A 23,613-nucleotide genomic window follows, 5' to 3' on the forward strand; every position below is an offset into this window, starting at 1 on the left:
TTAGCATCAGGTGGAAGAACAAGAGGTAGGAAGACCAGGTGTCAGGTAAAGTTCATGAATTAAATAAAAAGTCATAAGTTTATCAAAAAAAGGTAATTACAAGGATAGATGGGACCAAAATTTAGTCTAAGAAGAGAAGATTTTATAGTGGGAAATTTCAAATGAAGGTGGGGAATAAGGAGACACTGATCTTGGATAGGCAAGATTCAGGCTGACTGAGAACTAAGAGGAAGGCCCGTGTTATCAAGAGATTCAATATTAGGATTTGTATTTTACATGGGACAGACAGAGATTCAAGAACAGAAAATGAAGTCCTTGTGGTGGTAAGTCAAAGATCGGAATGGGACCCCAGTTATTAAGAAATTGGCACACAGAGGTAAATAAAAAATTAATGCTAAACTTAGCATGCTAAATTTTAATTAAAATGCTGAAAATTAACTTGATGCTAACCAGACACATAAAAGAATTGAAGTGTCTTTTCCTTCTCTGTGTGGGTCTAGGAGTGAACTCAGATTGAGTGGAGGTAAACCTGCAAATTAACATTAAATGACCCTAATCACAAGCCTTTGCAGTTATGACCATAGATTTATGTTAACCTTTTTTTGCTGTTCTCCCTTTCTACATAAAAGAAAGTATAAAGAAAGATTAAAGGAGGACAGCTTGACAATGCCCTCAGTTTCCTGAATCTCTTTCCCATGGTCATCCCTAGAGAAATCTTGGAAGTTCAAGCAGGATTCTGAGGGATTAACATGAAATTTGGGATATATTTCTGAAGAGACTTTTTATTGGGCCTTTTTACAAGTGGGTTAGTGGCTGGTGAAACGGGAATCACATGGAGACCTACAGCAGGGGAGAACAAGGGCTGGTAGGGAGAGGTCTCTCATGTTCTGCTTTTCCAAGTCCTCACCTTTGCATGGAGTTTTTGCTACTAGTTAGGGTAAAAGTTTAAAATAAGGACGTCTGTAGTCATTAAGTTGCCCCCAGTTCACACCAGATATAATACAGGTGTTGCCCCTGGCAATGCTCACGTGGCAATGCTCAGATCATACAGAAATCTCTGATTTGGCTTTGAACAATATTATCTATTTATTTTTCTACATTACAACACTCATAAAAATTATTCTAGTTTTTTATAACTCAAGATATGGTATCATGATCAAAGATTAATTGCTTGCCATAGTGAAGGACATTTTTGCTTTATTTTTTTCTCACATCATTATGATTTATGTCCATATAGTGGATATAGTGAAACTTCTTTAATCACAGAATGCTGTAAGATAGTCCATTTAAATAGATTTCTAATGTAAATATTTAAACATACACAATTTAGTGTATGTGTACAATTTGACTTTATGCTGCAATATCATAAATAGATCACTTTTTTTCTTTAGACTTTCTTTTTTAGAACAGTTTTAGGTTCACAGAAAAATGGGGAATATAGAGATTTCTTATATACCTTCTGGTCCTACACATGCATAGCTTCCCCCATTAGCAACATCCCACACAAGAGTAATATATTTGTTATAACTGATGAATCTACATTGACTAATCTTAGTCACCCAAAGTCCATTTTGATTCATCTTGATGCTGTACATTCTATGGGTTTGGTCAAATGTACATTGACATGTATCCACCATTTTGGTATTACACAGCGAATTTTCACTTACCAAAAATCCTCCACATTCCACCTATTTATTCCTCCCTCTCTCCTCCAACACCTAGCAACCACTGATTTTTTACTTCCTCCATAGTTTTGGATATTTCAGAACATCATATTATTGGAGTCACATAGTATGTAGCTTTTTAAGATTGGCTTTTTTTCACTTTGGTCTTTTAAAGTGACTGCATCATTTTGCATTCGCTCTAGCAATGCATGAAAGTTCTTATTTCTCCACATTCTCACCAGGATTTGGTAACATCAGTGTTTTGGATTTTAGTCATTAGAGTAGGTGAATAGGATATCTCATTGATGTTTTAATTTGCATTTTTCTAATGACTTATGTTATATAGCATCTTTTCATATGCTTATTTGCCATCTGTATATCCTCTTTAGTAAGGTGTCTGATGGTCTGGCTTATATTTTAATTGGGTTGTTTAGTTTTTTATTGTTAAGTTTTAAGAGTTCTTTGAATATTTAGAGTAACAATCTTTTATCGGGCATGTCATTTGCAACTCTTTTTTTTCTAGTCTGTGCCTTATCTTATTCTGTCAGTGTCTTTTGTGGAGCAGCAAATTTTAATTTTAATGATGTACAACTTATTATTTTTTTCATGGATGGTGCCTTTAGTGGTGTATTTAAAAATGTATCTACAAACCCAAGGTTATCAAAATTTTCTGTTATCTTCTCAGAGGTTTATATTTTTGTGTTTTACACTCCGGACTGTGATCTATTTTGACTTAGATTGTGTAAAGTGCATAAGGTTTGTGATAAGAATCTTTTTTTTTAATATGTGTATGTCCAATTTTTCTAATACCATTTGTGACAAAACTAGCGTTTCTCCATTGAATTACCTTGGCTCTTTAGTAAATGATTGGTTGATTATATTTGTGTAGATCTGTTTTGGGGATCTCTGTTCTGTGCAATTGATCTATTTGTCTATCCTTTCACCAAAATCACACTGTGAATTACTTTAGTTTCATAGTTGCATTAAAGTTCAGTAGTGTCAGTTTACAACTTTGTTTTCTCTTTCAATATTTTGTTGCTGTTCTGGGTCTTTTGTCTCTACATATAAACTTTAGAAATAGTTTTTTAATATACACACAACAACTTGATGGTATTTTTATTTGAATTTCATTGAATCTACAGATCAATCAGGCAAAAATTGATATTTTCACAATATTGTATATTCCATCTATGATTATGGAATATATCTCTCTATATTTAGCTCTCTTGATTTATTTAATCAGATTTATAGTTTTCCTCATATAGATCTTGTGCATGGTTTGTTAGAATTATACCTATGTATTTCATTTTTTTATTGTTAATGTAAACGGCCTTATGTTTTTAATTTCAAATTCCAATTTTTCATTGCTGATATATAGGAAATTAATTGAATTTTTTATATTAACCTTCTATCCTACAACCTTGTGCTAATTGCTTATTGCTTCTCAGTGTTTTATTGTGAATTCTTTGGCATTTTCTACATAGACAATCATGTCATCTGTGAACGAATTTTATTTCCTTTTTTATCTTATTGAATTAGATAGTACTTCTGGTATAAAGTTGAAAGGTTGTGGTGAAAAGGGACATCTTTGTCAAATAAATACCTACATATGAAAGTCACCTTGTTTTGTTATACTTAATAAATATTAGATGACATTATCAGCTATATGGCTTACCAATATTTTTCTATTTTTAATATTTATATTTCAATTAGTGTTAGAAATATTTTGGTATCAGATGTGAAATAGAAATCTAACATTTTCTCTATTTTTACTTCCCTAGATTTGGCATAGATGTCCCAACACCATATATTCAGTAATCCATTTATTCTCACTGGTTTGGTATGCTACTTTAACTGAAAAGATTTGCTTCTACATGTTCTATCTTATATAATAGAGAATATTAATCTTTTTATTTTTAATATGAATGTAGGTGTCTTTGCTTTGGATACTGTTAACTAGGTGATATTTTTAACTATGAGTGTGTAGTTTTAAATTTGTAATAACTTTATAATTCGAATGATAATAATAGTAAGTGGGTCCCCCAAAGTGGTAGTCCAAACACATAAATAAGAAAATACATTTATTATATTTTAAAGGTGATATCTCAAATATGTGAAAGAATGGAGTATTTAATAGAATTTATTAGGACGAAAGGCCATAATTTCAAGAATATGACTAGGTCTGTACCAAATACTTTTAATAAAATTAATCCCTAATGGATTAAATAATTGATATGTAAAAATTAAGACCATAAAATATTAGAGGAAAATATAGGTAAATATTTATATATGTAAGAATGAAAACATCTTTAGAAATATGAGTTACAAATAAATAGAAAATATTGATGAATTTGACTACATAAAATATTAAACATTCTGTATATCAAGCAACAACAAAACTAACTTTAAAAACAAAGCAAAATTAAAAACCAAATGACAAATATCTTTTATATCATAATTAGTAAAGAAACAAAAAATCAATAAGGAAAATATCAAAATTCCAATAACAAAAATAAGCAAAATATGGAAATTTAAATGCTGGGATAAATAGGGAAAGCTAATAAGCATATTAAAACTTAAATGCAAATTTTAAATAAAAGTGCTAATATATGTAAAACTAAAATGCCTTTAATCATCTCAAATTAGCAAAGATATATTATAAAACATACTTTTGGTGATTGTGTGTAAAAATGGTGAAGTACAATTATGTTGGAGGGTTCATCAGACAATGTCTGCAAAAAGTCTTTAATCCAACAATACCACTTCTCGTAATTCAATAAATAAATAAGAATGAGGGAGACAGTTTATGTATTTGTGTATGTATGTGTCAGTGTACAATAGTGATTTTTCTTATGATGGAAACATTGAAAATATGTCCAACAATAAGCGATTGGATAAATATATATCCATATATGTTTGTATGTGTATACACATGTTTATATGTGTATTATACATTTAGGTATGTAATCAGATAATATCGAAATATTAAATTATTTTTTCTTCCTTACTAATTTTTCTCACCAGGAGAATCTTTTTCTGGAGCATTTCTTCTGTATTTTTATTCAAAATAATCATATTTAGTTATAAATATGTTGTAGATGAACCTATTATAATGCAAAAGTCTTAAAATACCATATTAAGATAGAAAATGTCAATTGCAAAATATCATAGTCTTAGACATCTTATGTATGAGTTCATATAGCTCTGAAAAAGATGAGCATAAACATATGCACAAAATTTTTAATGTATTTATCTTTTATAGGTAGAATTATTGACTTTTTGCTTTATTTTATTTATTGATGCTCTGTATTTTTAGAAAACAAAATGTGTATTAATAATAAAATATTATTTTAGAAGAAGTTTGATTGGAAGATTTGAGAAGACAGACCAGACATATGCATTATATTCCCTTCCAATTAAAATCTTTGAAAATCAAAACCTGTTTATTTAGGATAAAATGTTAAGAGTACTAGCAATTAAGAAAGAAAAATACTGGTGGCCAAGGCATTTTGACAAATTTCTGGAAGATAAACTTATGATTATAAGTGGCGTGAGTGAAGTAAATCATAGTTGTAAAAACAGACAAAGGTGAAAACTAGTGCAGAGGCAATTAGAGTTTCAGTAATAATCAAAGATCGCTGCACATATAAAAAGAACAGGAGGAGGTCTCAGGCCCAGAGGAATCCGGGCAATGAAGAGACAGAACTGAGAGCTTCAGGCCATTTTATCCACCTTGCTCTTTTTCTTTGTCAGGCAGCAGTGATTCTGGTCCCAGGCAAAACCCCAGGACGGCTCTGAAGAAATAGAATTAGTAGCCTAGAAAGCCTACTAATATGGGTGAAGGGGCCTGAGATTTAAATCACAGATTGAGAATACTCTGAATCTCCAAAATAGAGATGGAAGGAAAATGAAAGAAAAAAGCAAGAAGAGAAATAAAAGCATTCCAGTCTTATAGTAAAAGACTAATACTTTTAAAAATTGGGAAAGGTTAGGACATGTGTAGCGGTTAACACATCTGCTTTACACACAGAAGGTTCTGGGTTTATGCCCCAGTGGAGCCACAGTCCATGATCTACAGCCATGCTATCCTAAACAAGCCTGATGTCTGATCTCGTAAGCTAATCAGGGTCGGGCTTAGTTGGTACTTGGATGGGAGACCACCTGGGAAGACCAGGTGCTGTAGGCATAAATAATAATAAATATTTTTTTTTTTAAATCGGGAAAGGTTATATGACTCTGCCTCTTCTTAACCGTATCTGTACAACCTAATTGGACTATGCCACATCCACTTAGAAGGACTTTAAGGAAGCCTTCTCAGCCAGGATACAGGCCCCTGGAAGATCCACACACTCACTGAGCAACCCAGTACAGCTGCCTACGTTAATCAACAAATTTTTACACTCAAAACTAAATGACAGCCATGTTCACAGATCTTTTTTGAAAACCCACCAGCCTGGAAAAGAAGGCCAAGATAAACAAGAGAGCTGATATAGCAGAGACTATATGAAAGTCTATACCACAATTAATTTTATTAAATAAAAGAAAATATTTTAATAACAAAAACATATTGTTAAACTACAAAATTCAATTGTATATTTGTTCATACTTAAAAAGATATTGGTGTAAAACAGATTTTTTCAAACTTAAAAAGGTATTAGTGTAAAGTTAGTCAAGGTATAACAGGAAAATACGAACAAGAAGAAAACCGAATTCTATATGAAAACTTTTAAATGAGACAGGATTGTTCATGTTACACTAAGTTGAAAAACAATAAAATAGTATCTATATAAATAAGAAATAAAATTTTTTAAAAATATAATTAAATATGGGAGCTTGTCTTACAATATAAAAGATGAATTGGATGAGAAATAAGGACATAGGGTATTCGCATAATGTAACGAAATAACTTGTTCTTACATTTAGAACATTACTTACAGCAGACAGAAAATGAGACACCCATGAAATAGAGAATAGTGACTATGTATGAAAAAATACAATCTTAAGAAATTCTGTAGGAGAGAAATCCTTCAGACCCTATTTACTAGCTATAATGAAAAAAAAATTAAATTAAAAATGAAATAAAAAGAATTAACAAATTTCTAAGATAAAAATTAATTCAAAACCAAAATTATAAGCTATTTAGAAAAGAATAGCAGTAAAGCACTATGTAGTAAAAACTGATGTAGACAAAGAAGTACAAAGGAAAATGTGTAGCCTTAAATGCATGTAGTAGAACTTAATAAGTTTAAATAAATGAATTAAAGTAAATAAGCTAAAGAAAAAAAGAAACAGTGAAATAATTCAAAAAACAGTAAAGGAGGCCTTAATCAGTATAGAAATCAAAATCAATACTATAAAATTCAGCAGCAGCATCATCTATGGCATGCCACCTTGAATAAGCCTGATCCCATCTGATCTCAGAAGCTAATCAGGGTCGGGCCTGGTTAGTACCTGGATGGGAGACCACCTAGGAAGATCAGGTGCTGTAAGTGTAAAAAATTAAAAAATAAAATACAGTAGCAGCAACAATAAAGTAACAACAAATTTATAGATTTGATCTATGAAAACACAATCTGATTCTTTAAAGTCTCATAAAACAGACAAATGATTAGCAATTCAAAAAGAGGAGAATCATAAATAAATATTAAAAATGAGAAAGTGAATCTACCTATAGATATAGGATAAACTTTTAAATATAAATAAACTCTATATGTGAATATATGCCAAAAGTTTGAAAAATCTGGATAGAAGGTTGATTTTTACATTGATATAGAGATATAGAAAAAAATAAGTGAAGAAGTTTGAAATGGCATCAAAAAATTAGAGTATAAAATGAGTGATATCCTGGAGGCAAAAGAGTAGAAACTTACGTAAGGGAGTTATATATTGCTCATTAGGGTTAAATATCAGGGGAAATTCAAATAGGTGAGAGTTCGGTGAAACAACTGGATTTGGTGATTTGGAGTTATTTGAATTATAATATCTTATACCTCCTCTGTGCAGGGAAGTGTTTAGTGTTGTCAATAATTACAGATTTCCAAGGATGGACAAACTTGAGTCTAAGTAAACCTTTGCTGTTTCTTAGAAGGAATTACCCACTAAGAAGAAGTCCGTGGGCTTAGTGCTGTCGGTGGTATTGTCAAGCTCTTATCACTGACTTCGATTTTTTTAAAATGCTTGATGCAAGCAAAAAGTTCTGCTTATAAACACAAAAGCTCATTGGAGGATTCCTTTATGAAACTATTGCTACTTGTAATAATTTATTTGGAAATATTACCTGCTTTAAATAGCGTTTGACTTTGATCATGGTGCTGCATATCTTCAAAGACTCCCAAACTCACCTACTGTAAGCAGCATCTAGTTTTGAAGGTTGAGTTTAAAAGAAATTTACTGAAACAGTGGACTTCAGAATAACTGGGTGCTGTTATGGGTCAATACACTTACAATTTCACTCAACTATAGTAGTAAATTAATTTGTTTTTCTGTGGGATTAGTCCTTTAGAGATATTTTTTCTGGGCAGAAACTAAGATGTTATAAAAACAAGTAGTGATAAACCAACTATTCTGAGAATAGATTGTCTGACTTCTCTGTCTGCAACTGTTGGAAAAGCTATAAATGTACCTTTATAGCTTTCAATGTTTTAACAGTGGACAAAATGTAGTGCATAATATGATCTCTTAAAAATAATAATTTCTAATTTCTTTACAGACTATTTATTTTCCTTTTTATATTTTCTTTACATGGGAAATATATTTGTATAATTATTTTAAGAGGTATTCAAAAGAAAATATCTGTAAGGCCTGATCTCATGTTTGCTTCCCTAGTCCTTGCTGCTGAGTAATTATTTATAGAATCTACTAGGCAGTATGACAAAGACTAAGTTACAAGTGGTGTCCGTTGTCACCAAAGTTACTATCAAACTTCATGTGAAGGAATCTAGAGACAAAAGTAAAAAATTATTTTCTCACCAGGAATAAACTTACATATTTATAAACGTACAAGGCAGAGGGCTACATTTAAAAATATATAGACATGGCAAAACTAGCTCAGCTCTACCTCAATATTTTTAATTCTTCCTTGCTTTACTCTCTTTAGTCTCCAACTACACTGTTCCTTTGGCTTTACATACAATTTATTCCCATCTTTAGCTAGATACCTTCTGTCCATGCCTCAGCTTCCTATCTCCTTGAGGTTTTCCCAAATCTATAAGAACAAGTTGATGTATCTTCTTGATGATCCTGTCGTTTTTCATTTTCGAATTTATTAAACTATATTTAAATCACCTGGTTAGTCATGTAATAGGTATTTATCTTTACTAGATTAGCTACAATACAAATAGGCAAACTAAGCAGGCCAAATCCAATCAAATGCCTATTATTGTACTGCCCTTGAGCTAAGAATAGTTGTTACATACTTAAAGTTTAACAACAAATTTTTAAAATGTCATATTTTATGACACATGGAAATTATATGAAATTAAACTTTCAATATTTATAAATTAAGTTCTATTGGAATACAGACATTTCCATTTATTTACATAATGTTACTGGCGACTTTTGAGCAAGACTGGCTGTTGAGTAGTTGCAACAGAGACCATATACAGCCAAAAATATTTCCTATCTGGCCCATTGTAAAAAATATTTGCCAACACATTTTCTTACAATATCAACACACAGCGATGTCCAAAAATGTAATACCTGCAAGCTCTCAATTACCATTTTCATTCAATAATCCCAAGGGTGTTGAAGAATGTCTTTATATCTTTTTTTACTCACTTTTGTGGAAGCTCAGATCTCACTGCTGCTGCTTCTGATACTGAATGATACAGAAATTGGCCATCTTCTAGATGAACGTTGCTGTGGCCAATACCCTGACACCTAGTCATGACGGAGGGGCAATATGATAAGCTCAAACCTTGGCTGTCTCTCAGAAAAAGCCTAGAAAGCATTAAAAAAAATCATTTAGCCCTGAAATAATACAATGGATTTCACCTTGTTTAATCACTATCTCATTAACTGACATAGCTTTCATCTTGAGTATGAGAGAAAGTAATGTAAGCTCTTATTTTGCTTTTGCAGAATCAGGTTTATTCTGCTATAACATCCAAATGACTCCCTGCTGTGGCTTGAGGTGCCGTAAACAAGCCACTAGATGACTCAGAAAACAATTGGACAAACCTAGTTTAGTTCATAGGCAGTAGCAACACTTTTTTTTTTTTTTATGCAGTCATTATCAATGATAGATATATATGTTCTTCGTTATCATTGACCCACAAAAGTCTCTCATGATGTCCTGCTGCCTTTGATATTATTAGCCAAGCTCATAGAAACAGAGAGTAGAATGGTAGTTGCCAAGGGCTAGGGAGAGGGAAGGAACGGAGGAGTTGCTGTTCGAGAGGTATACCGTTTCAGTTACGGAGTTACATAAGGTAAGTCCTGGAGAGCAACTGTGACGCATTGCGCCTGTAGTTAATAATGTTGTGTTGTGCACTTAAAAAACATTAAAAGAGTGGATCTTGTTAAGTTTTTTTTTTTTACCACAATTAAAATAATTTAAAGAAAAACAAACATTTTAACCATATTTTATAGACATGAATAACGTTAAGGGAAAAGATAAGATCATGAACAGTATGTCCTATTTTGACAGGGATGGTCCCACAGGTAGTAGCTTTGCTCATTAAAATGGTTCGTGGCAAGTTGATTTTCGCCAAATTCCAAACCACCTCAGAGAGAAAGTTTTACTCCTGAACTTTATCACCAAAGGGCACATTTTATGGCCACATATTCATTTAAAGACATCTTTATCAGTTTATCGAGAGCTACCCTGAAGTCATAATAAAATTTCTGATATGACCAAGGACATACTTAAGAGAAGTGGTTCACATTGGTGATTCCTATAGAGTCAACTATTTCTACAAGACCAACTATTTCTACAAGACCAAAATAGTAATTGACCTTTAAAAAAGACCAAAGTATACCATCAGGCTCTGCTTCAACCGTTCTAAATTGCTCATACAATAATTCAGTTTTTCCACTGCTGCTCATTTTGTGTGGGTATCCCTTTTGTTAAGTGTATACCTAAAGGCATGATTAAAAATTGTTATCAGCATCATCATTTTAAATTTTTCTATTTTAAGTCTATGGCCATACTACTCTGAACAAGCCCAATCCTGTCTGATCTCGGAAGCTAAGCAGAGTCAGGCCGGGTTAGTACTAGGAAAACCAGTTACTGTATGCATAAAAAATAAAAAAATAAGGATTGTAAGGTCAACCAAGGGTCGCCTCGCCTAAAAAATTAAAAAATGATTAAAAAAATAAATAAATAATAAATACAAATTTTCTATTTTAAAAATATAAAATTTCTAGCATTTTCCTATTTTATTTTTAAGAAATAATTTGTAGAATTTTAATGTGCACTGATAGCAAAATATTATAAATGATATTCCTTCTCTATGATTATTCTGAAATATTTATATTGAAAGTATATGAATTAAAATAGTTTAATACATTGATATTCTAATATTTTTTATTCCATAATAATTTAAACTTTATTTCATCATGATAGTGGAAATATTACAATGTTTCAACTGATATTTTACCAATAAAAATGCAATTTTACCTTCACCTGATTTAACTGTTAAAAAGTATTTGCAGATCATGTAAACATAATTTCTCTCTAATTACCCCAATGATATAATTTTATATATGTTTTAAACTTTTCTTCCATTTCTGTTCATTGTTTTGAATTTAAAAATATTTGACTTCTTGGCTTTTCTTTTACCTGACTACACTTTCTCTAGGAATCATTTCCTCCTTTGTCTGGCTCAGTCATTTTTTTAAGTGAAAAGTAATTAAAATCAATTACTATTACAAAAAATAAAATACTCGAATTATGCTCTAAAGTTAAGTAACAAGAACTTATTATATCAGAAAACAATAAATATATTTGATTTTGTTTATCTGTGAAAGGTTCTCAAATTTGTTTTTCAGTGGAGGGGCAAGTATAAAACTATTGATAGAATAAGCATAGTGAACAGATTTGGATATATTTCCATGGAAGGAAGGAAAGGAGGGAGGGAGAGAGGAGGGAAGAAAGGAAGAAAGGAAAAAAAGGAAAGGAAAGAAAGGGAAGGGAAGGGAAGGGACGGGACGGGACGGGACGGGAAGGAAGGAAGGAAGGAAGGAAGGAAAATATAAGCATAACATCTTAGCATCTTAGGACTATAAGGTCCTAAGACTGGGGAGCAGTGACAGAGTTTTACTTCTTACTTTCTACCCTTCTGGAATGATCAATTTTGTGCTAGACTACATTTGTATTTCTAAATAATAAGTGACGCAAATGTTTTTTTACAAAAGATTAGGATTTCAAAACATTTTTTTCTTAGCCTAGCTAATATTTTCTGGGCCTTTATTGTCTCAAAATAGTGCCAGGAGCTTAATCAAGTGTGACTGAAGTTATGGTGATAAATATTTCCAGAAATTATTGTTTCAAATATACCTATAAAGATATTTATTTAAAGTCCGACTTTATTTCTTTAAAATTTATATCTGTGGTAATTTGTAATATTGGATCAAATATGTTTTTCTTCAAAATAAAAGAAGCACTGAAGTCTTATTAGAATAACCATGGCAAGCAATCCAGTGCCTGTTTCATACTGTGTTCATAATCCCCTTTTAAATCTGGGTGTGAAAATAAGTTATTTTCAATAATTTTATTAATATTCTTCCACAGGGAATTTATTTCTAATGCAATAGTCTACAGATAATTTTATAAAATTAATTGCATTTTAAAAACAGAGCAATCAAACCTAAAGTAGACTACAGATGTAGTTACTAAAATCGATACCCTGTAAATGCATATTTTCCTTCAAGATGATAAAACAGTGGTATATAAAACAGTATAGTCACTCTTGCCAAAAAAAAAGAAAAAGACTCAAGATACCAAATAAATTTTAAATAATTTCCTAAGAAAAGTTTGTGTGTGTATATATATTCTTAAATACATGAAAATACACATATATTTACTTTTGGAAACACATCCATGCATTATCTGCTTCTCTCTGTGTAAAGAGCAAGAAATATAACAAAAGGAGGGCAGATGAATCTTTTGGAGAAGTTAATCATGTCTTACTCTCAACAGAGGCATCAGAATAAGCCCGGATTCCCTTTACATCACTCTCATGCTGCTCTTTAGAGAAACATTACAAGCAGTTGTTGTCTGCTCGAAGTGCTGAGTTCAGGGACCCCAAGATTTAAGCTCAGACTCTAGCTGGTGAATGTGCTGGTAATCAGTGAACAGAGTCCCTAAAGTGTCTATATTGTGGAAACAGGTTATCCTTTGCCTTATGGAACTTGCTGAATGAAGACTTTCATTAATTTCTGTTTTAAAAAAAAATTTGGCAATCAGCACAACAGTTACAAAAGCAATTTTTATATTTTCATATTAATGTAATTTCATAATATATATCATAAATAAGAGAGATTGAAATACCAGGTATATACACTATGTCCTATCTGTCCTTACCTTTTCTATTTGCTTTTAACCCATTAAAGAAATTAAATACTAATAATAACATTAATAGCTACTTTTTGTTGTGCACCTAATATATTACCACAAACATATATTGTCTCTGATAATCCTCAAAAAACACTTATGGAGACACAGATATTATTATTATTATTATTATTATTATTATTATTATTATTATACCATATTTAACTATAGAAAAATGAATATGGAAAAACTGAGCCAGTCTCTCAGAACAAGGAGAGTTGTAATGTCTCAATGATAATCAGGATTTGTGGTTGATCTTCTAAAAGATTGATTCTCTACACTTGATTGAGAAAGTAAGCACCTCTTCATCCCTCACTGCTCTATATGAATCTCTTCTAAGCTTTGAGCTTTCAACTTCCTGTATAAAATTGCAATAGCATTACATTTGATGGTCTCAACTCACTTATGCAGAAACTTCTAGCTGAATTCAGGTAGAGTCAGGAAATCTCCAAATTCACTGATGGCAGAGAAATGTGACCCAAAAAAAGTGTTTAGTCATTTCTTTCTCATTTAAAACATTTCTTTTAGCAAAATATTCTTTAAAGGGAAGCTTCTCTCCTCCCTCTCTGTTACTTGTCCCAGCAAGTTAAATCTGAGTCGGAGTGGATGGCTGGTTCTGAGATGTCCACTATTCCTCATTGGTACTGCCCGACCCTTTTGACGTGTCTCATCTCATCTGTTATCTGAGTGTCAACCTCTGACACGCAGGGTTCCCACTTAAGCAACCATAGCTGGTGTCACATGCAGTGATTTTTTTTTTCTTTGTCCTGTGAAAGCACTGTGCCCTTGACTTGCTCATCATCTGCAACTGGCAAGCCCTAATTAAAGAAATGTTGATCTGCTGATATTCAAGGCTATTCTACACAATAGCTTTTCTTCTAGGTCCCTTTGATGAGTCCACAGCCCATGGCAGGATACACTGACACATAGTTCTGAGTTTCCTTTGCTGTGGCCACAGGAAATATTTTGGTTAATTTCATACCTCACAGCCACCTAAAGAGAACAAGAGTGGGTAGAGGTAGATGGCTTCAGTCAAGCTCTCTCCCTTTCTGCCTCTATCTGCCCTGATGGTACTCCTGCTCTAAGGCAGCCTTAAACTAGAAGTTGTGATGCAGGGAGAATACAGGTAGAGTGGCCAACCATCCTGGTTTGCTCGGGACTGAAGGAATTCCAGAATATAGTGCTAAAACTGGGAATGTTTTAGGCAAATCTGGATGGTTGGTCACAGTACAAACAAGATATCATCTAAAAATTTTTATCAACCTGGGGTGTCAAGGAGATACAGAATGTATGGCATGCAGAATTTGAAGAGATGAGCAAAAGAGTATAAGTGTTAATGGGGAAAGATAGAAAGCACAGAATCATTTGGGATGAGAGGACAGAAGAGATTGCGACCTAGACCAAATTATCCTTGCTCACAAAGTTTACATTCATTAGTCTTACAAGTATAGAATATTTTTATACATCATCTCCTTGGTGTCTTCAATAGGAATACACAAATTCAGGGTTAATGAAGCAGAGCTAACTCCAGCAAAATGTACTGTATATTTTTTTGTTGAAGATTTCTTTTGGCTTCAATATTGTACAAAAGGTTTAAATATTGTACAAAGACTTTTCATTTGCCTTGACATATTATATAGCATTATTGCATATGAACATTATTTATGGTAATAATATGTAGCATTAGATGATCTTATTAGAGGCTACCCTGTTCATTTTATGAAGTGTTCTGTTAGCTTATTCTAAAAATTTTTACTCTTAAAGTTTTTTTTATTCTTTGTTCATGTCAATATTTTCTCTTGATCTTATTAAAAATGCCTCAGAAGGAGTTAGTTTTCTATCTCAATCATTTGTAGATTATTAGATAATTACATCCTTCTTCATTTTGATTTTAAATATAGTTCTCTCTTTACCTGTGAAATATATTTAGAAACTCATTTCTTTTTATTTTCTCAGTTATGAATTTATTCTGTCCTTGCAATTCAGTTGAGTGTATGTTGAAATAAGATAGTAGAAATACAAATGAAATATCAGTATTATATCTTTTTTTGGTCCCCAAAATAGAATGACTCTTTTTATACATTTTAATTCACTTCATATAGGCACATTATGTTCATTATGAAATGACAAAAGAATTGCTTTTAGGAAAATTACATAGATAAAATTATATTTTAAAGTGCATAAAATAACAGTTGGACTAAGTAAAAATAGACTAAGAGAAGTGGTGATAAGTAGTTCATCATGTTATTGACTCTGTGAAACAATTTCTGTATACAATAATCAGTAATGGATCAAAAAATGTCTGGTTTGAACAAAGATCATCTAATCAAATATCTTCTATTTCTTAATAGCTACCCATCTCATTATAAATAAAGGCTTAGTTTCTACTATCGTAAGTAGTTGTTAAAGAGTTTTCTTTTTTCCCCTTCAAACGAATTACCCTTTGCCCAAAAGGCAGACTATTTAACAAAACAAAAGTAGACTTAGCTTCTCTTCTATTTTTCTCCAAGCTCAATGTGGAGGAAAGAAAAGGAATCTGTGCCATAAAGGTGTGATGTGTCTCAGCTTCTCATTCCAATCAGGGTGTTGCGCACGCTGCATTGCAAGGAATGAAAAAACTGGGTCTGCGTCCTCATGTCAGGGCAAGAAAAGTAACTCCTTAAGTGGGTTTCCACAAGCACAATAATAATATTGCCTGGGCACAAATTCTGTTTCCCCTCAGAGAGGAGCATCATAGACTCTTCCCTTTGTAATTGTTCTAATCTAAAGAAGCCAAACATGTAAAACTAGGCTCCTCAAGCATTAGTAACCCAACAATATATTTTTCAATTTACTAACAAAATTCAACCATAGTTACATTTTGATATTAGCATTTGCACCTGCATATAATCAGATTGTATTCGTTTGCTTTTAATCTAAGACATAAAGGTTTCCACTTATTTAGGGGGAAAACATAGTGGCCAATGAGGCAAATACAAGGATGTCCACGATTCTCAAATGAGTTTTTCCGTAGATTCCCTATCAATGGACTGCCAGAGCAGAGAAGAAAGCACAATATTCACACTCATTAAATGACCTTTGTGTACTATTATAAGAGGTATCTTTAACTGACCTTTTAAGAAATTACCCATTTCTAGAGCTAACTGTGAAATAAGAAAAAGAGCAGAACAAATATATGGTGACAGAAGGAGATTTGACTTTTGGTGAACACAATGCTATATACAGATTATGTAATATTGAATTGTACACTCAAAACCTATATAATTTTATTAACCATTGTTACCCCAATAAAATTAATTAAAATTTTTTTACAAAGGATTTTTATTTTACAAATCAGATATTACTCTGGTGTATATATGTATGTGAAGATTCATCTACCAAGTGTTCAAGGGGTATAAATGAATCTAAGGCCAAAGTAACTCTATTAAAATCTCCCTTCTTCCCGGGCACCTTCATCAAGGAATGTCAGATCTGTACAAATAACTCTATCAATCCATTATTTTTAAATTTAGGAAATTGACATGTTGATTTTTATAGTTATTTTAAATGATTTGTTTTCTTTAGTAAATTTTCACGATTTTTTTTTCTTTACACCTACTTATTATGGATAGCATGACAAAAGCTTATGTAAGTGTCTGTCATTGTGAACTCCATCCAGGAAGACTAATTCTCCACTGCAGGGCCTCAATTTGTGGTAATTTTACATGTAGGAGAGGTACCACAGAGTACCACAAGATGCCCTAAATTTAATACAGCTCAGTTTTCAACAAAAAATTAAGACAAGTTGGAGAAATATAATTGTCCTTGTCTGTATAAGCATGCATGATTCTTTAAAACTTAACACGTTATTTTAACAAATTTTGCACACCTACTTAATTAACACAGCTTAAGCTTGTGGAAATAATCTTAGATCTAAGGTATTTGGAAACAGTTTATGAAACATTACAGTTTGAATTTTGCCATGATCCTGTTTTCCATTCATATTTTATGTGCATCTAATGACTAAAAAGCTAAGTTCTTACAGAATATGAGGTAGTTTACAGAATTTCCAGGTAAGCTTAAAAAATGAGCTTTTGTGACATAAAAAGGAGAGAGAGCCTGAAGGAAGTTTGCCTAATCACTTAACTATCCTCATTGAATCCTCCTGCAGCACAACATCTAGGGCACTAAGGACCAGATGGCACAACTTAAAATCTGCTCAAATTTGCTTTTTAATTTTAGATGGTTTTCTGCTTAACAAAATCTAGGTTCTAGAGTCCAGTTTTATTCACACGGACATACACACACATATTTTTAGTTAGAGAGAAGTGCTAAAATATTTTTAGAATGATCATTGAGTTATCCAATCCATAGTAGCAGCAAAACTACTTCTTATGGTCTTAAGAGTATGAAGGGCCCAAGTATGTGGCCTATACTATACAGCATTGGCATGTAGTAAGCTTTGAAATGTTAACCGGTGGCAATATTTCACTTAACTATGCCATAATCACGTGGGTCCTCATCAGACTCTTAAAAAGGGGAGGAAGGAAGTTAGCGATCTCTAAACTCCATGTTTTATTTTATTTATTTATTTATTTTATCTTAGAAGACAATGAAGCTTTTTATAAATGTTGTTACCAGGTCTTAAATAAAGTAATTGGATATTAGTAAAAGCTTATAGGTAGATGAGCAAAACATAGTCTACATTAATAGCATATTACATTTTTTAAAATGTGTTTGTAATTGTACATCTCATCATTTTGATAAGAAAATTTAAAAAATCATCTAGGGTTAACTATATGTGCTAATAGAATTCTACATACAAGACTTTATGGGAGTTATAATTTTCTAAATTCTTACAAACCTGAATCCTTAGGGAAAAATTAAAGATGTCACATTGTACATGCTAGCATTCCCATGCCCACTTGGATAATTAAAATATCTGGAAGCTTCAGATTCTACTGTGTCTCCTTAACCTCTGTCTTCTCTGGCAGCACAGGATCCAGATGCCCTACATCTGTGTAGCACCATGATAACTAAGTTCTTTAGGAGGGCTAACCCTATCTCCTTTGGTGACATATTTAGAGCATAGATAATATTTAGCTACAAAGGCCAATGTGTAGACTGGAAATTTAGGGAAAGGAGATGGGATTAGGAAAGATTTCATTAGGAAAGAATTATGACCCACTAGATATAGCGGCTCATAAGCAAGGACTACCAAACAAAACTCTAGATGTTTAAACGAAAGAAATAAAGAAGTGCTTAGTAGTTAAAATTAGTATCGTAATGGTAAACAAAGAACAGATATTTTTTACGCATAATAAATTTTCACATTGGCCTTCTCTTTACATAAAATAGACAAAGATATAAATACTATAACCACAATAACTAACAGATATTTGACAATGTTTCAGTACTTCTAAGTACTCTAATCTTCCCACTTGAACTAGCTAGAATGACATCTCTGAAATGTGTTGCTGTGCATTTTAAATTAAATATGTTTAGAGAATTTCCTAGTAAATTGCATGCCTTTAAATATAATGCGTATCTCAAGAACAAAAGTTACTCCCAAAATGTTTCTTCATTTTATAGGTATCACACAATATAATTTAACTTCTAATCTAATAAAATTTATGTTCTAATCATTTTGTTGTTAGTGCCATATAGCATTTATTCGGAACTATTTCATTTGATATAAATTGTATATATGTGTAACTATCTGCAGAATGTCAAAGACTGGTAACCAACAGCTGGCAAAATTCATCAGTAGCTATAGAAAACAGAACTTTAATCTAAGTGACATATATGTATTTGCACTAAAATTAAAAATACTGTGAGCAGGAGACTTTGTCAGTGTCAAATCATAATATTTCTCTCTCCTGAATATTTTACAAGGTGGTACAATTTTTCTGTATCTCAGTGACTAATAAGTTTTAAAACATTAGTATTTGTGTATACCTGATGGGTTCAGGGTATTCTTCTGGGGTGATGAAAATGTTTTAGAAATTAATAGAGGTGGTGTTTGCACAACATTATGAATGTAATAAATGCCACTTCAATGTACACTTGGAAATGGTTAAATTTATGTTATATGAATTTCACTTCAATTAATAAACATTATTGCTTAACAAAACAAATGCATTCATTTTTATTTTGCATGCTTTAAATCTCCACTCCCCTACTAAGTTCATAAGTAGTTGGTGCTGCATACATTGACATTAATTTACCTACTTTTTAAATCCCTGTTTCCTCATCATTTTACTAATAGCATTCATTTTTATTAAGTCTCTGAGAACAGCCATTGCAATGCTTAATTAGATAATTTTTCCTGAACTTTTTGGAAAACTAAAATTAATTGCTTGAGTTTGAATGAAACAACGAATGAAATAACAATATTCTTTTTTAAACTGTGGAATCTATAATCAAATAGGATGACTTTTTTTTGTCTTTCCCATGAGGACAAAGAACGGAGTACAATACATGATGCTTTGTTTCCCTTTATGTTACCTATTAGAGTTAGATTTTACAGAAATAAAAAAAAATAAATAGAAATTTGCTCATATCTCTTCTGAGTTTTAAAAAACAAACATATCCATCCTCAATAATTTCATAGATCTAAACAAAAGAGTCTTTCCAATATACCTGGAAATACTTTATAAGAGCTTTTTGTGTGCACCTTACAGCCAAATATGATTTTCGAAAAGTTCAGATGATTAAAATGATTGTCTATTCTTTACTTTTTTAAATTTAAACTAACAGTATTCTGACATAAAAAAGATTTCTTAATTGTATTTTATTTCTTCATCAAAAGACATAACCATTTTTTACTTATATTATTCTAAAATTAGTATTACTTTTAGCCTACATATATAATATGTATGCATTTTTATACATATATATGTGCCAGTCACTGCCTTGCTTTTAACTCAGATTTTAATAATTTTATCATACTTAATTATGTTAACGTGCATAACAGATTACTTAAATTTTAATCTACTGCCAGAAATTCTGATTCTTGTCATGTACAGTCAAAAAAACTGTTCTCTGGGTACTATGTTGGCTGTGCATCTTGAGAGCTATCCTAGCAAATATCCAAAATAACCCAACATTCGTCAGGTGACAGTATGCCTTGATTTTGTCACTGAATGTGGCCTTTGGAGATCTGGTATCTGATGAGAAGCACAAAAACAAGTAGCATCTGTTTCACACTCCAAGTCTTATCCAATTTGGGACTTAAATCTCTTTTAACTAGAAAATTCAATTTATAGATTAGTGGTGTGTGGCCCTAGTGGTTTTCAGCTCATTTCCTGGTTTCTTTGCAACTAGGAAAATGATTCAATGATGCTACCAGATGATATTCTTAAGATTTTGTTGTTTCAAAAACTCATTGAATGATAAAATATCTGATTTACTTTCTAAATGTTAGAAAATGTTTCTTCAGAGATTAAGAAGTACAAATTGGTGGTTACAAAATAGTCCTGAGAATGTGAATTCCAGCATAGGAGATATAGTCGATAATATTGTAATGGCTATATAATAGTGCAAGGAAGGTAGACTAATTGGGGGGACCACGTCATAAATTATATAAATGTCTAACCACTATGTTGTACACCTGAAACTAAAATAAAATAATATTTAGTGGGCAGAGGCTGAGGGCACAGCCAGTGCGTGGCTCACCGTGGACTCCCAGGCAGCCCACAAAAAGTATCCTGAGTATCACCATGAAGAGACTGTTGCCCATCTTTCTCATCTAGAGAATTGTTCTCAGGACCTGCGGGAGGTAAAACTGAATACTGCAAAGAGGAAGTGATTTGCCCAAGGACGCTTACCTGATCTTTGGAGACATGGCGAAGTGAGAGATGTCCCCAGATATCTCCCCTTGAAACAATATTAAGATGAACATCTAAAACTCAACAAAAACACCCAAACTGCACACCAGCACTTCTGAGCGTGAGATCTACGCATAAGAGCTAACATAAGTCAGAACCCCGGGTGTCAGTTAGTGGACTGGGATAAACAAAAAAGCTGCCTCTCACAGCCACTGGAGCTCCCTGTAGGAGGAGGGGGAAGTTCCCTGAACAGCCCTACCTGGCAGAGTTGTGAGTTCTATGAGCCGTTGACAGGGCCCAGTCATCAGAGCAGAAAGCAGAGAAGCGAGATGGCAGAAAAACAACAGTTGGTTTTTATCAGCCATGGTTGCAAAACCAAGGCTGAACCACAGTCCCCAACTCCCAACCCAGAGGTCCCCTCCCCCCACACCCTCCAAGACTGAGCACCACGAAGCCTCAGGGGAATCTGAGCAAATGCTACCAAAACTGTTGCTAACACTGACAGGGACTGAAACTGAGGGTAGCAAGTGTGATTAAAAATCTATCAGAAAATAAAAAGGCATTTTTAAGGCTTTATATAAAGTAGAGATCCAAGAGGATTAGAAGCCACCTACTGGAAATCAAAAGAAAAGTGCCTTCTTTGCAGCAGGCTAAAAAGAGACCTTTATATAATAAATCTTCTTTCTGGAAAAAAAGCAGAATACATTTCCATTAATGCCCAGGTGGAGAAATATTCCGTGAAACACCATGAACAGCCAAGTTGACAAGGCATCTCAGAAAGAAAGAGAAAAATCTCCAGAAAATGAGCTTACAGACATAGAAATATGCGACTTAAGTGACAGAGAATGCAGGATGGTACTTCTGAAAAAACTCAGTGAGTTCCAAAATGAGTCATATCAACAATTTCAGAAATAGAAAAAACAACTAGATGAGCAGAGCAAGGAGATTGAAATCCTCAGAAAGAACAGAATAGATCTTCTGGTGATAAAAAACACACTGCAGGGGTTGAAAAATAAAATAGCAATCTTGGGAAATAGAGTTGACCAAATGGAGGAAAGGATCAGTGATATCGAAGACAGAAATCTAGAAATAAATCAGAAGGAAGAAGAAAAAAAACGAAGAATGAAAAATAATGAAAGAGAAATACAAGCTGATATCATCAGGAGAGGAAACAAGAATAATGGACATTATCAAAGCCGAGGAAAAGGAGCAGAAACTAGAAACCATTTTCAGACAAATAGTGGATGAGAATTTATCAAATCTAAGGAATGAGCTGGCACTTGGAATTCAAGAAATCGACAGAACACCCAATTATCTCAACCCAAAAAGGCCTTCACCAAGACACATTGTATAAAAATTATCAAAAATCAATGAAAAAGACAGAATTCTCAGGGCAGCCAGGGAGAAGAAAACGGTAACCTATAAAGGAAAACCCATTAGATTATTGGACTTCTCAGCACAAACCTTAGAAGCCAGAAAGGAATGGAATCAAACATTTAAACTATTAAGTGAAAGGAACTACCAGCCTAGAATAAAGTATCCAGCTAAGCTCTCCTTTAGGTATGAAGGAGAAATTAAGACCTTTCCAGACATACAAAAATGGAGAGAATTCTCCACTACGAGGCCTGAACTACAGGAAATACTGAAAGGAGGCATCTCACCTAAAACAAAGTGATGAAAAAAAAAAAACATAATTAAGAGTAAATTGATGACTATCAGGCAAATAAAAACAGAAGAACAAGCCTTACTAGGAACATGGCATTATAAACTTAAATAATGAGAAGAGAATTGTTATAACAAGATAATAATGAACATTTAACATACATAGGAACAAACTGAGATAACAGTGACTGAAAAGGGGAGGATTCAAAGATCTAAATTCACTAAGGAAAATGGAGTTAAGGCACACACAGAAAAAAATGGATGGCTGTAAATATATAACTATCCTTTAAATATTCGTAATGATAACCACGCACAGAAGATTCAGAACTGAAGTATGAACATAAAACAAGAAGAACCAGAGGGAAAGCCCACAAAAGCCAACCAAAATGAAGAAAACAGAAACACAAAGACAAGGAAGCAATGGAAACACCAAGCTACCAGAAAGCAAAAGATAAAATGACTATAAGAAGAACTCATATTTCAATAATCACCTTAAATGTAAATGGACTGAACTCACCAATAAAAAGGCACAGAGTTTCACAATGGATCAAAAAACAAAACTCGACCATATACTGCCTCCAGGAGATACATCTCAGCTCCAAAGACAAGTATAGACTCAAAGTGAAAGGGTGAAAAATGATATTTCAAGCAAATGGCATTCAGAGAAAAGCAGGAGTAGCGGTACTAATACCAGATGAAATAGACTTTAAAATAAAAAAGGTAAAGAAAGACACTTCATAATGATAAAGGGAATCATGCACCAAGAAGACATAGCACTTATTAATATCTATGCTCCCAATCAGAAAGCCCTGAACTATATAAAGCAATTACTAACAGAACTAAAGGGAGAAACAGACCAAAGCACTATCGTAGTAGGAGATCTAAATATCCCACTGTCAGATATGAACAGATCATTCAAACAGAA

General features: G+C 32.6%; 1 pseudogene; it reads left to right on the forward strand.

The window, feature by feature from the left end:
- Positions 1-7,038: 7,038 nt before the first annotated feature.
- On the forward strand, positions 7,039-7,156 carry LOC120595099 (uncharacterized; annotated as a pseudogene).
- The last annotated feature ends 16,457 nt before the right edge of the window (positions 7,157-23,613 follow it).

This window comes from Pteropus medius, unplaced genomic scaffold, assembly GCF_902729225.1.
Source record: "Pteropus medius unplaced genomic scaffold, Ma_sr-lr_union100, whole genome shotgun sequence".
In the NCBI taxonomy this organism is placed as follows: domain Eukaryota; kingdom Metazoa; phylum Chordata; class Mammalia; order Chiroptera; family Pteropodidae; genus Pteropus; species Pteropus medius.